General features: G+C 38.9%; 1 long non-coding RNA gene across 1 annotated transcript in view; it reads right to left on the bottom strand.

Annotated features, from left to right (window-relative positions):
• Positions 1–11,862, bottom strand: part of LOC135536470 (uncharacterized) — a 12,276-nt gene extending 414 nt beyond the window's left edge. Inside the window, exons 1-2 of the long non-coding RNA XR_010455000.1 lie at positions 11,204–11,862; positions 4,703–4,779 (exon numbers count right to left, since the gene is read on the bottom strand). This is a non-coding gene — a long non-coding RNA (uncharacterized LOC135536470). The remainder of the gene's footprint in view (positions 1–4,702; positions 4,780–11,203) is intronic.
• Positions 11,863–17,500: the final 5,638 nt, after the last annotated feature.

Genomic DNA, 17,500 nt, shown 5'->3' with positions numbered 1-17,500 from the left:
TGTAGTGACTGAATAGCTTTGAATGTTGTAGTGACTGAATAGCTTTGAATGTTGTAGTGACTGAATAGCTTTGAATGTTGTAGTGACTGAACAGCTTTGAATGTTGTAGTGACTGAATAGCTTTGAATGTTGAAGAGACTGAATGGCTTTGAATGTTGAACAGACTGAATGGCTTTGAATGTTGAACTGAATGCATATTTTGAATTTTGAAATAACTGTACAGATTTGAACGTTGAAACAAACTCTATGACTTTGAACACAGAACCAAACTCGATGAACTTTGAATGAAAGGGTTTTAGTTCTTTGTGGCCAAGTTTAGTAAATCAAAGATCTTGGCGTTGCAAATCCACTTGTTTGATACTCGTATCAAAACGCTTTCTGAACAATTACATTTTCCACTTGATTATTATCGCCGGACATTCTGCTTCGTGTTTCCTGCTGCTTTTCACATCGAAAAATACTTTCCAATTATCATATCACTGATTAGAAACATTCTTGTTGACTCGCGAATGCTTCATTAAAATACATGTCAGCCATCATGAAGCCCAGCCTGTATTCTCTCTCCAGCCAAATAGTGTTTTGGTCTCCAAGTGCTTTTACACAAAAAAAAAGTTCCCTCGTGACCCTCTGAAGTTGTTTTGTGAATATTTCTCATGCTTCTCAAACCCAAAGAAGAAGCTGCAGAGAGCCAAGATGATAAATGCAGAGGAGCTGCAGAGAGCCAAGATGATAAATGCAGAGGAGCTGCAGAGAGCCAAGATGATAAATGAAGAGAAGCTGCAGAGCCAAGATGATAAATGAAGAGAAGCTGCAGAGCCAAGATGATAAATGCACAGAAGCTGCAGAGAGCCAAGATGATAAATGCAGAGAAGCTGCAGAGCCAAGATGATAAATGCACAGAAGTTGCAAAGCCAAGATGATAAATGCAGAGGAGCTGCAGAGAGCCAAGATGATAAATGCAGAGGAGCTGCAGAGAGCCAAGATGATAAATGAAGAGAAGCTGCAGAGCCAAGATGATAAATGCAGAGGAGCTGCAGAGAGCCAAGATGATAAATGCAGAGGAGCTGCAGAGAGCCAAGATGATAAATGAAGAGAAGCTGCAGAGCCAAGATGATAAATGCAGAGGAGCTGCAGAGAGCCAAGATGATAAATGCAGAGGAGCTGCAGAGAGCCAAGATGATAAATGAAGAGAAGCTGCAGAGCCAAGATGATAAATGCACAGAAGCTGCAGAGAGCCAAGATGATAAATGCAGAGAAGCTGCAGAGCCAAGATGATAAATGCAGAGAAGCTGCAGAGCCAAGATGATAAATGCAGAGGAGCTGCAGAGAGCCAAGATGATAAATGCAGAGGAGCTGCAGAGAGCCAAGATGATAAATGCAGAGAAGCTGCAGAGAGCCAAGATGATAAATGCAGAGAAGCTGCAGAGCCAAGATGATAAATGCACAGAAGCTGCAGAGAGCCAAGATGATAAATGCAGAGAAGCTGCAGAGCCAAGATGATAAATGCACAGAAGTTGCAAAGCCAAGATGATAAATGCACAGAAGCTGCAGAGAGCCAAGATGATAAATGCAGAGAAGCTGCAGAGCCAAGATGATAAATGCACAGAAGCTGCAGAGCCAAGATGATAAATGCAGAGAAGCTGCAGAGCCAAGATGATAAATGCAGAGGAGCTGCAGAGAGCCAAGATGATAAATGCAGAGGAGCTGCAGAGAGCCAAGATGATAAATGCAGAGAAGCTGCAGAGCCAAGGTGATAAATGCAGAGAAGCTGCAGAGCCAAGATGATAAATGCAGAGGAGCTGCAGAGAGCCAAGATGATAAATGCAGAGAAGCTGCAGAGCCAAGATGATAAATGCAGAGAAGCTGCAGAGAGCCAAGATGATAAATGCAGAGAAGCTGCAGAGAGCCAAGATGATAAATGCAGAGAAGCTACAGAGCCAAGATGATAAATGCAGAGGAGCTGCAGAGAGCCAAGATGATAAATGCAGAGAAGCTGCAGAGCCAAGATGATAAATGCAGAGAAGCTGCAGAGCCAAGATGATAAATGCACAGAAGTTGCAAAGCCAAGATGATAAATGCAGAGGAGCTGCAGAGAGCCAAGATGATAAATGCAGAGGAGCTGCAGAGAGCCAAGATGATAAATGAAGAGAAGCTGCAGAGCCAAGATGATAAATGCAGAGGAGCTGCAGAGAGCCAAGATGATAAATGCAGAGGAGCTGCAGAGAGCCAAGATGATAAATGAAGAGAAGCTGCAGAGCCAAGATGATAAATGCAGAGGAGCTGCAGAGAGCCAAGATGATAAATGCAGAGGAGCTGCAGAGAGCCAAGATGATAAATGAAGAGAAGCTGCAGAGCCAAGATGATAAATGCACAGAAGCTGCAGAGAGCCAAGATGATAAATGCAGAGAAGCTGCAGAGCCAAGATGATAAATGCAGAGAAGCTGCAGAGCCAAGATGATAAATGCAGAGGAGCTGCAGAGAGCCAAGATGATAAATGCAGAGGAGCTGCAGAGAGCCAAGATGATAAATGCAGGGAAGCTGCAGAGAGCCAAGATGATAAATGCAGAGAAGCTGAAGAGCCAAGATGATAAATGCACAGAAGCTGCAGAGAGCCAAGATGATAAATGCAGAGAAGCTGCAGAGCCAAGATGATAAATGCACAGAAGTTGCAAAGCCAAGATGATAAATGCACAGAAGCTGCAGAGAGCCAAGATGATAAATGCAGAGAAGCTGCAGAGCCAAGATGATAAATGCAGAGAAGCTGCAGAGCCAAGATTATACATGCACAGAAGCTGCAGAGCCAAGATGATAAATGCACAGAAGCTGCAGAGCCAAGATGATAAATGCAGAGAAGCTGCAGAGCCAAGATGATAAATGCAGAGGAGCTGCAGAGAGCCAAGATGATAAATGCAGAGGAGCTGCAGAGAGCCAAGATGATAAATGCAGAGAAGCTGCAGAGCCAAGATGATAAATGCAGAGGAGCTGCAGAGAGCCAAGATGATAAATGCAGAGAAGCTGCAGAGCCAAGATGATAAATGCAGAGAAGCTGCAGAGAGCCAAGATGATAAATGCAGAGAAGCTGCAGAGAGCCAAGATGATAAATGCAGAGAAGCTGCAGAGCCAATATGATACTGTAGATGCAGTGAAGCTGCTTCTTCGTTTGTACTCAAGCAAAGATACAGACGCTAGTCGTTTTTAAAATTAAAATGTCTTGTTTTTTACATCCTCGCTGCCTCTTTAAGCCCGGAGATCAATAGGAACCAAATTATAATGCAAATGAAAAAGTCACAAAAGAGAAGAAAGAGTGGGGAAAACTATGCTTAAATAATCCCTCCTCAGAGCCATTTCCATTTGCTGGCCTTTCAGGTGTGAGGGAGAAAGCAAAACAGGACAAATGAAGGCTTTTAAACAGGGCAGAGAGAGAGAAAATGAATGATAGAACAAGAGAAGGAGATTAAAGAATGAGAGCATGTTCTGTTTGTCTCTAGGGCTCAGGAAGCTGTTGGTTGAGGAGATTTCAAAACATTATAGAATGCCAGCGCCGCTAATGGAAGCCCTCTTGCTTACTGGAGAGTCAACAGTTTTCAGCTTCTAAGATGGCCGACCTGGAGGGCCTGCTTTAAGACCTGGAGAGCCTGTTTTGAGATAAGAAACGTTTCTGGTGTTAAATTACCGCTGTCTGTGTCTCTGCAACTGAAAGCGGCAAGCCACTAAACAGCTGACAGTGATATGTGTGAGTCATGACAATGAAAACAAAGTTAGGCCTAGATTCCTATAGGGACAGGTGGTTAAAGTTGTACACAATGCAAACACAATGTTTATTGTCTCATAAACAAAGATGTGATCTGCCATCTCTCCCTGTGGCTATGCAGTACTTAACCAACAAATAGTTTATGGCTTCAGGTAGTGTCGCTACCATCCATTTCTCCTGTTTTACAAGAGCTACAGTGACAGCTATCTGCCTTCGCCCAAGGACAATGTACGACAAAAAGATTACAAGGATGGGGAAAAGTGTGTGTGTGTGTTAACTGACCCGTGTGTGTGTGTGTGTGTGTTAACTGACCCGTGTGTGTGTGTGTGTGTGTTAACTGACCCGTGTGTGTGTGTATGTGTGTGTGTGTGTGTGTGTATGTGTGTGTGTTAACTGACTCGTGTGTGTGTGTGTTTAACTGACTCGTGTGTGTGTGTGTGTGTGTGTTAACTGACCCGTGTGTGTGTGTGTGTTAACTGACCCGTGTGTGTGTGTGTGTGTGTGTGTGTGTGTGTGTTAACTGACCCGTGTGTGTGTATGTGTGTGTGTGTGTTAACTGACCTGTGTGTGTATGTGTGTGTGTTTAACTGACCCGTGTGTGCGTGTGTGTGTGTGTGTTAACTGACCCGTGTGTGTGTGTGTGTGTGTGTGTTTAACTGACCCGTGTGTGTGTATGTGTGTGTGTGTGTTAACTGACCCGTGTGTGTGTATGTGTGTGTGTTAACTGGACCCGTGTGTGTGTGTGTGTGTGTGTGTGTTAACTGACCCCATGTATGGGTATGTGTGTGTTAACTGACCTGTGTGTGGGTATGTGTGTGTGTTAACTGACCTGTGTGTGTTAACTGACCTATGTGTGTGTTTGTGCTTGTGTTTGTGTGTGTGTGTGTGTGTGTGTGTGTGTGTGTGTGTGTGTGTGTGTGTGTGTGTGTGTGTGTGAGGCCTAGTGCTTACCCCATGGCCATGACAGTGAGCGATGCAGCTCTCCAGCTCGGTGAAAGAGGCGTTTGGCACCGGCGGTCCCTGCACACCTGCAGTAACACAAAGATGCTTAGATTTCATACACACACTGAGGACCACTGCTGTAGAAGGTGTGTGAGGCAGTGTGGAAACAGGGTAATGCTGCTGCGTTTGGCTCTGGATGGTAACTCAGTGGGTGCATGCCTGTCTACAAATGTAGTATATGTACATGTATGAATCACACTTGAGTAAAGCTTACAGGTTATGGATGAGATAGATAGACATTTATTACATCACTAGTAGACACCCAATCCATACTAACATAATCCAAACTAACATAATCAATACTAACATAATCAATACTAACATAATCAATACTAACATAATCCATACTAACATAATAAATACAAACATAATCAATATTAATATAATCCATACTAACATAATCAATACTAACATAATCAATACTAACATAATCAATACTAACATAATCAATACTAACATAATCCATACTAACATAATCCATACTAACATAATCAATACTAACATAATCAATACTAACATAATCAATACTAACATAATCAATACTAATATAATCAATACTAACATAATCAATACTAACATAATCAATACCAATATAATCAATACCAATATAATCAATACCAATATAATCAATACTAACATAATCAATACTAACATAATCAATACTAACATAATCAATACTAATATAATCAATACTAACATAATCAATACTAACATAATCAATACCAATATAATCAATACTAACATAATCAATACTAACATAATCAATACCAATATAATCAATACTACTATAATCCATACTAACATAATCAATACTAACATAATCCATACTAACATAATCAATACCAATATAATCCATACTAACATAATCAATACTAACATAATCAATACTAATATAATCAATACTAACATAATCAATACTAACATAGTCATTACTAATATAATCAATACTAACATTATACATACTAACATAATCAATACTAACATAATCAATACTAATATAATCAATACTAACATAGTCAATACTAATATAATAATACAAGGTGAAAGAATAACATAGAACATGTTTACAGTACAGTATATGATAAAATTGACAGTACAGTCTATGATAAAGTTTACAGTACAGTCTATGATAAAGTTGACAGTACAGTATATGATAAAGTTGACAGTACAGTCTATGATAAAGTTTACAGTACAGTATATGATAAAGTTGACAGTACAGTCTATGATAAAGTTTACAGTACAGTATATGATAAAGTTTACAGTACAGTCTATGATAAAGTTGACAGTACAGTCTATGACAAAGTTTACAGTACAGTATATGATAAAGTTGACAGTACAGTATATGATAAAGTTGACAGTACAGTCTATGATAAAGTTTACAGTACAGTATATGATAAAGTTGACAGTACAGTCTATGATAAAGTTTATAGTACAGTCTATGATAAAGTTGACAGTACAGTATATGATAAAGTTGACAGTACAGTCTATGATAAAGTTTACAGTACAGTATATGATAAAGTTTACAGTACAGTCTATGATAAAGTTTACAGTACAGAATATGATAAAGTTGACAGTACAGTATATGATAAAGTTGACAGTACAGTATATGATAAAGTTGACAGTACAGTCTATGATAAAGTTTACAGTACAGTATATGATAAAGTTGACAGTACAGTCTATGATAAAGTTTATAGTACAGTCTATGATAAAGTTGACAGTACAGTATATGATAAAGTTGACAGTACAGTCTATGATAAAGTTTATAGTACAGTCTATGATAAAGTTTACAGTACAGTCTATGATAAAGTTTACAGTACAGTATATGATAAAGTTGACAGTACAGTCTATGATAAAGTTTACAGTACAGTATATGATCAAGTTGACAGTACAGTCTATGATAAAGTTTACAGTACAGTATATAATAACGTTTACAGTACAGTCTATGATAAAGTTTACAGTACAGTATATGATAAAGTTTACAGTACAGTATATGATAAAGTTGACAGTACAGTCTATGATAAAGTTTACAGTACAGTATATGATAAAGTTTACAGTACAGTCTATGATAAAGTTTACAGTACAGTATATGATAAAGTTTACAGTACAGTCTATGATAAAGTTGACAGTACAGTCTATGATAAAGTTGACAGTACAGTCTATGATAAAGTTTACAGTACAGTATATGATAAAGTTGACAGTACAGTCTATGATAAAGTTTACAGTACAGTCTATGATAAAGTTTACAGTACAGTATATGATAAAGTTTACAGTACAGTCTATGATAAAGTTTACAGTACAGTCTATGATAAAGTTGACAGTACAGTCTATGATAAAGTTTACAGTACAGTCCATGATAAAGTTGACAGTACAGTCTATGATAAAGTTTACAGTACAGTCTATGATAAAGTTTACAGTACAGTCTATGATAAAGTTTACAGTACAGTCTATGATAAAGTTGACAGTACAGTCTATGATAAAGTTTACAGTACAGTATATGATAAAGTTGACAGTACAGTATATGATAACGTTGACAGTACAGTCTATGATAAAGTTTACAGTACAGTATATGATAAAGTTTACAGTACAGTATATGATAAAGTTGACAGTACAGTATATGATAAAGTTGACAGTACAGTCTATGATAAAGTTTACAGTACAGTCTATGATAAAGTTTACAGTACAGTCTATGATAAAGTTTACAGTACAGTATATGATAAAGTTTACAGTACAGTATATGATAAAGTTGACAGTACAGTCTATGATAAAGTTTACAGTACAGTCTATGATAAAGTTTACAGTACAGTATATGATAAAGTTTACAGTACAGTCTATGATAAAGTTTACAGTACAGTCTATGATAAAGTTGACAGTACAGTCTATGATAAAGTTGACAGTACAGTCCATGATAAAGTTGACAGTACAGTATATGATAAAGTTTACAGTACAGTCTATGATAAAGTTTACAGTACAGTCTATGATAAAGTTGACAGTACAGTCTATGATAAAGTTTACAGTACAGTATATGATAAAGTTGACAGTACAGTATATGATAACGTTGACAGTACAGTCTATGATAAAGTTTACAGTACAGTATATAATAAAGTTTACAGTACAGTCTATGATAAAGTTTACAGTACAGTATATGATAAAGTTGACAGTACTGTCTATGATAAAGTTTACAGTACAGTCTATGATAAAGTTTACAGTACAGTCTATGATAAAGTTGACAGTAGTCTATGATAAAGTTGACAGTACAGTCTATGATAAAGTTGACAGTAGTATATGATAAAGTTGACAGTACAGTATATGATAAAGTTTACAGTACAGTCTATGATAAAGTTGACAGTACAGTCTATGATAAAGTTGACAGTACAGTCTATGATAAAGTTGACAGTACAGTCTATGATAAAGTTTACAGTACAGTCTATGATAAAGTTGACAGTAGTCTATGATAAAGTTGACAGTACAGTCTATGATAAAGTTGACAGTAGTCTATGATAAAGTTGACAGTAGTCTATGATAAAGTTGACAGTACAGTCTATGATAAAGTTGACAGTAGTCTATGATAAAGTTTACAGTACAGTATATGATAAAGCATACAGTACAGTCTATGATAAAGTTGACAGTAGTCTATGATAAAGTTGACAGTACAGTATATGATAAAGTTTACAGTACAGTATATGATAAAGTTGACAGTACAGTCTATGATAAAGTTGACAGTAGTCTATGATAAAGTTGACAGTAGTCTATGATAAAGTTGACAGTAGTCTATGATAAAGTTGACAGTAGTCTATGATAAAGTTGACAGTACAGTCTATGATAAAGTTGACAGTACAGTCTATGATAAAGTTGACAGTACAGTCTATGATAAAGTTGACAGTAGTCTATAATAAAGTTGACAGTACAGTCTATGATAAAGTTGACAGTAGTCTATAATAAAGTTGACAGTAGTCTATGATGAAGTTGACAGTAGTCTATGATAAAGTTGACAGTACAGTCTATGATAAAGTTGACAGTAGTCTATGATAAAGTTGACAGTACAGTCTATGATAAAGTTGACAGTAGTCTATAATAAAGTTGACAGTAGTCTATGATAAAGTTGACAGTAGTCTATGATAAAGTTGACAGTAGTCTATGATAAAGTTGACAGTAGTCTATGATAAAGTTGACAGTAGTCTATGATAAAGTTGACAGTAGTCTATGATAAAGTTGACAGTAGTCTATAATAAAGTTGACAGTACAGTCTATGATAAAGTTGACAGTAGTCTATAATAAAGTTGACAGTAGTCTATGATAAAGTTGACAGTAGTCTATGATAAAGTTGACAGTAGTCTATGATAAAGTTGACAGTACAGTCTATGATAAAGTTGACAGTAGTCTATGATAAAGTTGACAGTAGTCTATGATAAAGTTGACAGTACAGTCTATGATAAAGTTGACAGTAGTCTATGATAAAGTTGACAGTAGTCTATGATAAAGTTGACAGTAGTCTATGATAAAGTTTACAGTACAGTATATGATAAAGTTTACAGTACAGTCTATGATAAAGTTTACAGTACAGTCTATGATAAAGTTGACAGTACAGTCTATGATAAAGTTGACAGTACAGTCCATGATAAAGTTGACAGTACAGTATATGATAAAGTTTACAGTACAGTCTATGATAAAGTTTACAGTACAGTCTATGATAAAGTTGACAGTACAGTCTATGATAAAGTTTACAGTACAGTATATGATAAAGTTGACAGTACAGTATATGATAAAGTTTACAGTACAGTATATAATAAAGTTTACAGTACAGTCTATGATAAAGTTTACAGTACAGTATATGATAAAGTTGACAGTACTGTCTATGATAAAGTTTACAGTACAGTCTATGATAAAGTTTACAGTACAGTCTATGATAAAGTTGACAGTAGTCTATGATAAAGTTGACAGTACAGTCTATGATAAAGTTGACAGTAGTCTATGATAAAGTTGACAGTACAGTATATGATAAAGTTTACAGTACAGTCTATGATAAAGTTGACAGTACAGTCTATGATAAAGTTGACAGTACAGTCTATGATAAAGTTGACAGTACAGTCTATGATAAAGTTTACAGTACAGTCTATGATAAAGTTGACAGTAGTCTATGATAAAGTTGACAGTACAGTCTATGATAAAGTTGACAGTAGTCTATGATAAAGTTGACAGTAGTCTATGATAAAGTTGACAGTACAGTCTATGATAAAGTTGACAGTAGTCTATGATAAAGTTTACAGTACAGTATATGATAAAGTATACAGTACAGTCTATGATAAAGTATACAGTACAGTCTATGATAAAGTTGACAGTAGTCTATGATAAAGTTGACAGTACAGTATATGATAAAGTTTACAGTACAGTATATGATAAAGTTGACAGTACAGTCTATGATAAAGTTGACAGTAGTCTATGATAAAGTTGACAGTAGTCTATGATAAAGTTGACAGTAGTCTATGATAAAGTTGACAGTAGTCTATGATAAAGTTGACAGTACAGTCTATGATAAAGTTGACAGTACAGTCTATGATAAAGTTGACCGTAGTCTATAATAAAGTTGACAGTACAGTCTATGATAAAGTTGACAGTAGTCTATAATAAAGTTGACAGTAGTCTATGATGAAGTTGACAGTAGTCTATGATAAAGTTGACAGTAGTCTATGATAAAGTTGACAGTAGTCTATGATAAAGTTGACAGTACAGTCTATGATAAAGTTGACAGTAGTCTATAATAAAGTTGACAGTAGTCTATGATAAAGTTGACAGTAGTCTATGATAAAGTTGACAGTAGTCTATGATAAAGTTGACAGTAGTCTATGATAAAGTTGACAGTAGTCTATGATAAAGTTGACAGTAGTCTATGATAAGGTTGACAGTAGTCTATGATAAAGTTGACAGTAGTCTATAATAAAGTTGACAGTACAGTCTATGATAAAGTTGACAGTAGTCTATAATAAAGTTGACAGTAGTCTATGATAAAGTTGACAGTAGTCTATGATAAAGTTGACAGTAGTCTATGATAAAGTTGACAGTACAGTCTATGATAAAGTTGACAGTAGTCTATGATAAAGTTGACAGTAGTCTATGATAAAGTTGACAGTACAGTCTATGATAAAGTTGACAGTAGTCTATGATAAAGTTGACAGTAGTCTATGATAAAGTTGACAGTACAGTCTATGATAAAGTTGACAGTAGTCTATGATAAAGTTGACAGTAGTCTATGATAAAGTTTACAGTACAGTCTATGATAAAGTTGACAGTAGTCTATGATAAAGTTGACAGTAGTCTATGATAAAGTTGACAGTAGTCTATGATAAAGTTGACAGTAGTCTATGATAAAGTTGACAGTAGTCTATGATAAAGTTGACAGTACTGGCTATGGAACAGATACAAGTAGATGAATATTCGACTGCAACCACGACTTGCCTTCCCCTCTCCACACTTGGTGCCGGTCATGACGAGGCCCGGGTCAGGGAGGTCCCCTTGTCCATCCTGGGTGGTATAGACATATGTCCCCCTGCACTTCACCTCCATGCCGTCCGTACGGATGGTGGTGTCTATGGACACTGCGTTGGTGCCCTTCGGCTTCTGGCCGCGCTGTGGCACTGGATCTTCCCGCACTTGGCGTCGCTGGGGATCGACGCACAGCGCACATGATCGAATGACGGACACACGCACGGCAGACGCAGACACACAGACAGATGGACGGCGGATGGAAGGACGGACAGACGGGACGCATAGGCACACACGCAACAATGCATCCACGGGGAAAACAAAGACAATAAGAAGATTACAGGTACGATTAATGGCTTTGTGGATGTAAATGACTAAGCATCGTACTTTATCTAAACGTCTTCATTGGATGAGGGCATATTAAAAATAAAAAACACACCTGATTTAACTCCAGGATCAGGTGTGACCACCACCGGTCTATGCTATAATATCTCAACACTTTATAACTATGAACAGGCAAAGTTGAATTGGAACTACTATGCCATGTTATTGAAGGTTTACAAGAGGACATTGTTTCCCACTCAAACCTTTTTTTCGCACTTCATGTAGTTTCCCTGTCCGTCCTTCCCACAGTTTCCAAACGCTGCCCTGCTGCGTTGACGTCTTGAAAGCAGGCGTCGTGCGCTGGCCGGGCACCTGGGACGCAGCAAAAAAAAAAAAATCCATAGTGTAAAATAAAAGTTACTATAGCAACCACTCACTCATGAGAAAAGCCATTATGCCCCATACAGGGGTGCGTACAGCCACTTTCAAGGAGCAAACCGTTTGAGCTACTTGAGTCACCATGATGTTTGCACCCTCTAAGAACGACAGACAGAATATATATATATATATATATATATATATATATATATATATATATATATATATTTATATTATTTTTAAAGGATAAAATAAACAATTTTCTTTGGATTTTGTTTATGTCCAAAAATAATATTCTGAAAAAAAGAAGAGAGAACTTTTTCAAAACGCATCATCATCACATTTTATATTTGTTACTGAAAGTGCTCTATATTAAAAACTTGACTACTGACATGCACACTGTTCTGGGAATCCCTATTAACAGTGGACTAATGAAGAAAATAATCAAATAGGTTTTAGGTAAATAATCCTTTGTTATAAAGCTTTGAACTGTGATGGATGACTAATGCTGTAATACATGTTACCCAACGTTCTATGTTAATGTAGTTTAAAGGTGTAGATCGTCATGGTGATCTGTGTTCTGTACGTGAGAAGGAAAGCCGATACTCACTACCCATGATGCAGATGGAGAGAGAGAGAGAGAAAGGTTGAGGTCCTTATCATCAATTATGTTAATACTGGCCAAAAGGTGGATATTCTAATGACTATCTGAGTTTCTAAATGCTAAAACGTAACTATGGTACGTGACAGAAAGCTCTCCAGGTACTCTCTGGGTCTGTGGTACTCTAGGTCTGTGTACTCTCTAGGTCTGTGGTACTCTAGGTCTGTGTGTGTACTCTCTAGGTCTGTGGTACTCTCTAGGTCTGTGGTACTCTCTGGGTCTGTGGCTCTCTGGGTCTGTGGTACTCTCTGGGTCTGTGTGTACTCTCTAGGTCTGTGTGTACTCTCTAGGTCTGTGGTACTCTCTAGGTCTGTGATACTCTCTAGGTCTGTGTGTACTCTCTAGGTCTGTGTGTACTCTCTGGGTCTGTGTGTACTCTCTAGGTCTGTGGTACTCTCTAGGTCTGTGGTACTCTCTAGGTCTGTGGTACTCTCTAGGTCTGTGGTACTCTCTAGGTCTGTGATACTCTCTAGGTCTGTGGTACTCTCTAGGTCTGTGGTACTCTCTAGGTCTGTGGTACTCTCTAGGTCTGTGGTACTCTCTAGGTCTGTGGTCTGCTCTAGGTCTGTGGTACTCTCTAGGTCTGTGGTACTATCTAGGTCTGTGGTACTCTCTAGGTCTGTGTACTTACAGGTCCGGTGTCTCTCCAGGTCTGTGGCACTCTCTGGGTCTGTGGCACTCTCAGGTCCGGGTGACACCCCCAGGTCCGCGTTCCCCCAGGTCTGTGACTCCCCAGGTCCGTGGCAATCTCCCCAGGTCCGCACCCTCTGGGTCTGTGTGCACTCCATAGGTCCAGGTACTCCCAGGTCCGTGGCACTCCCAGGTCTGTGGCACCTCTGGGTCTGTGGTACTCTCAGGTCTGTGTGTACTCTCTAGGTCTGTGGGCACTCTGGTCTGTGGCACTCCTAGGTCTGTGGTACTCTCTAGGCCTGGCACTCTCTGGGTCCGTGGCACTTAGGTCTGTGTGTACTCTCTAGGTCTGTGTGTACTCTGGGTCTGTGTACTCTCTAGGTCTGTGATACTCTCTAGGTTTGTGGTACTCTCTAGGTCTGTGGTACTCTCAGGTCTGTGGTACTCTCTGGGTCTGGTGTGTACTCTCTGGGTCTGTGGTACTTTCTAGGTCTGTGTCTACTCCAGGTCTGTGTGTACTCTCTTCTAGGTGTGTGTACCTCCAGGTCTGTGTGTACTCTCTAGGTCTGTGGTACTCCCTAGGTCTGTGGTACTCTCTGGGTCTAGGTACTCTCTAGGTCTGTGTGTACTCTCTAGGTCTGTGGTACTCTCTAGGTCTGTGGTACTCTCTAGGTCTGTGTGTACTCTAGGTCTGTGTACTCTAGGTCTGTGGTATTTCTAGGTCTGTGTGTACTCTCTAGGTCTGTGGTACTTCTAGGTCTGTGGTACTCTCGGGTCTGTGGTACTCTCTAGGTCTGTGGTACTCTCTAGGTCTGTGGTACTCTCTAGGTCTGTGGTACTCTCTAGGTCTGTGTGTACAGAAACAGAGCATGGGTATGTGTGGTAGTGCAGTGGGTGGGCGTGTGTGCGTGTGCGTGCGCGCGTGTGTGCGTGTGTGTGTGTGTGTGTGTGTGCGTGTGTGTGTGTGTGTGTGTGTGTGTGCTAATGCAGTGGGGTGTATAGGCTACAGGCTGGACGGGCGCAGTACTATATTTCACGAGCAGAAGTGCCAATTTCACGACCAAAGTAATTCATTGTGAAATGAGTTAGCCGAGTACCAACCGTTAACGAGATAATACTAAGGTTTCTGATTGGACGGTACAACTGTCCAAGTTCCAATATATCCCTGTAGCTCGGGTTGGCAGAGCGCCACTTGTAACGCCAAGCTAGTGGGTTCGTATTCTGGAGCTCCATACCCAGCCTTGACTGTATATCGTCTTGGATGAAAGCATCTGCAAAATCCTCCTATATTTATTACTATGCTTATGTGTGCAGTGTAAAAGAGGGCGGTCTCTATTCTGGTGTAACGCATCAGTATGTTTACATGGTTATATAGGGGCGTCTCCCTGGTGTCTAATGAACCAGTATGTTTACATGGTTATATAGGGGCCGTCTCTATTCTGTGTAATGAACCAGTATGTTTACATGGTTATATAGGGGCCGTCTCTATTCTGGTGTGTAATGAACCAGTATGTTTACATGGTTATATAGGGGCCGTCTCTATTCTTGGTGTGTAATGAACCAGTATGTTTACATGGTTATATAGGGGCGGTCTCTATTCTGGTGTCTAATGAACCAGTATGTTTACATGGTTATATAGGGGCCGTCTCTATTCTGGTGTGTAATGAACCAGTATGTTTACATGGTTATATAGGGGCCGTCTATTCTGGTGTAATGAACCAGTATGTTTACATGGTTATATAGGGGCCGCCTCTATTCTGGTGTGTAATGAACCAGTATGTTTACATGGTTATATAGGGGCCGTCTATTCTGGTGTGTAATGAACCAGTATGTTTACATGGTTATATAGGGGCCGTCTCTATTCTGGTGTGTAATGAACCAGTATGTTTACATGGTTATATAGGGGCGGTCTCTATTCTGGTGTGTAATGAACCAGTATGTTTACATGGTTATATAGTGGGCCGTCTCTATTCTGGTGTGTAATGAACCAGTATGTTTACATGGTTATATAGGGGCCGCTATTCTGGTGTGTAATGAACCAGTATGTTTACATGGTTATATAGGGGCCGTCTCTATTCTGGTGTGTAATGAACCAGTATGTTTACATGGTTATATAGAGGGCGGTCCAGCTTTCTACCGTAGCCCCACAGCTGCAGACACTGCTGTTCGTGGGTCAGACACATGCCGTTGTAGCAGTAGGCGTGACCATACTGGCAGGAGGATCCATCCAGCAGGTAAACGTTGGACGGGCAGTAGGGAGAGCCACCAGTGCAGTACTCTGGCAGGTCGCACGCTCCTGCAGGACCACGACATGGTACCTGCCTGCATCAGCTGGGGGAGAGGAGGGCAAAAACCAAGGAGAGAGGAGGGGGGATCAGTATGACGTAATTTTGCTTTTTAAAGACCATTCAGTACATGATTAACTACAGAGGGATTTAAATAAATTATTCAATCACATAAATAAATAGAGATAAGGGTTATGATCATCCTAAGGAGATAAAAAGAGTTATACTTTTAAAAGACTCACGGAAGAAGTTGTTATTAACATGAAACAAAAAAACAGGAAAGTTTAAACTTGGAGACGACACATAATTATTGATCAGAGAACATATTGATCGGAGAGGAGAAGTATATATTATTGATCAGAGAGGAGTAGTAGAGGTTATTGATCAGAGAGGAGAAGTAGAGGTTATTGATCAGACAGGTGAAGTAGAGGTTATTGATCAGACAGGAGAAGTAGAGGTTATTGATCAGACAGGAGAAGTAGAGGTTATTGATCAGAGAGGAGAAGTAGAGGTTATTGATCAGAGAGGAGAAGTAGAGGTTATTGATCAGACAGGAGAAGTAGAGGTTATTGATCAGACAGGAGAAGTAGAGGATATTGATCAGACAGGAGAAGTAGAGGATATTGATCAGACAGGAGAAGTAGAGGTTATTGATCAGACAGGAGAAGTAGAGGATATTGATCAGAGAGGAGAAGTAGAGGTTATTGATCAGACAGGGAGAAGTAGAGGTTATTGATCAGAGAGGAGAAGTAGAGGTTATTGATCAGAGAGGAGAAGTAGAGGTTATTGATCAGACAGGAGAAGTAGAGGTTATTGATCAGACAGGAGAAGTAGAGGTTATTGATCAGACAGGAGAAGTAGAGGTTATTGATCAGACGGGAGAAGTAGAGGGTTATTGATCAGGAGAGGAGAAGTAGATGTTATTGATCAGAGAGGAAAAGTAGAGGATATTGATCAGAGAGGAAAAGTAGAGGATATTGATCAGAGATGATGTTGATCAGACAGGAGAAGTAGAGGTTATTGATCAGACAGGAGAAGTAGAGGTTATTGATCAGACAGGAGAAGTAGAGGTTGTTGTTCAGAGGATATCGATCAGAGAGGAGAAAGTAGAGGTTATTGATCAGAGAGGAAAAGTAGAGGATATTGATCAGAGATGATGTTGATCAGACAGGAGAAGTAGAGATTATTGATCAGACAGGAGAAGTAGAGGTTATTGATCAGAGAGGAGAAGTAGAGGTTATTGATCAGACGGATAAGTAGAGGTTGTTGATCAGAGAGGATAAGTAGAGGTTATTGATCAGACAGGTGAAGTAGAGTGATATTGATCAGACAGGAGAAGTAGAGGTTATTGATCAGAGAGGAGAAGTAGAGGTTATTGATCAGAGAGGAGAAGTAGAGGTTATTGATCGAGAGGTTATTGATCAGAGAGGAGAAGTAGAGGTTATTGATCAGACAGGAGAAGTAGAGGTTATTGATCAGAGAGGCTATTGATCAGAGAGGAGAAGTAGAGGTTATTGATCAGACAGGAGAAGTAGAGGTTATTGATCAGAGAGGAGAAGTAGATGTTATTGATCAGAGAGGAGAAGTAGAGGTTATTGATCAGACAGGAGAAGTAGAGGTTATTGATCAGAGAGGAGAAGTAGATGTTATTGATCAGAGAGGAAAAGTAGAAGATATTGATCAGAGATGTTATTGATCAGACAGGAGAAGTAGAGGTTATTGATCAGACAGGAGAAGTAGAGGTTATTTATCAGAGAGGTTATTGATCAGAGAGGAGAAGTAGATGTTATTGATCAGACAGAAAAAGTAGAGGTTATTGATCAGACAGGAGAAGTAGAGGTTATTGATCAGAGAGGTTATTGATCAGAGAGGAGAAGTAGATGTTATTGATCAGAGAGGAAAAGTAGATGTTATTGATCAGAGAGGAAAAGTAGAGGATATTGATCAGAGATGATGTTGATCAGACAGGAGAAGTAGAGGTTATTTATCAGA

Source organism: Oncorhynchus masou, unplaced genomic scaffold, assembly GCF_036934945.1.
Source record: "Oncorhynchus masou masou isolate Uvic2021 unplaced genomic scaffold, UVic_Omas_1.1 unplaced_scaffold_6226, whole genome shotgun sequence".
Lineage (NCBI taxonomy): Eukaryota > Metazoa > Chordata > Actinopteri > Salmoniformes > Salmonidae > Oncorhynchus > Oncorhynchus masou.
The sequence above is the reverse complement of the archived record's forward strand: the minus strand, read 5'-3'. Positions and strand labels throughout refer to the sequence as shown.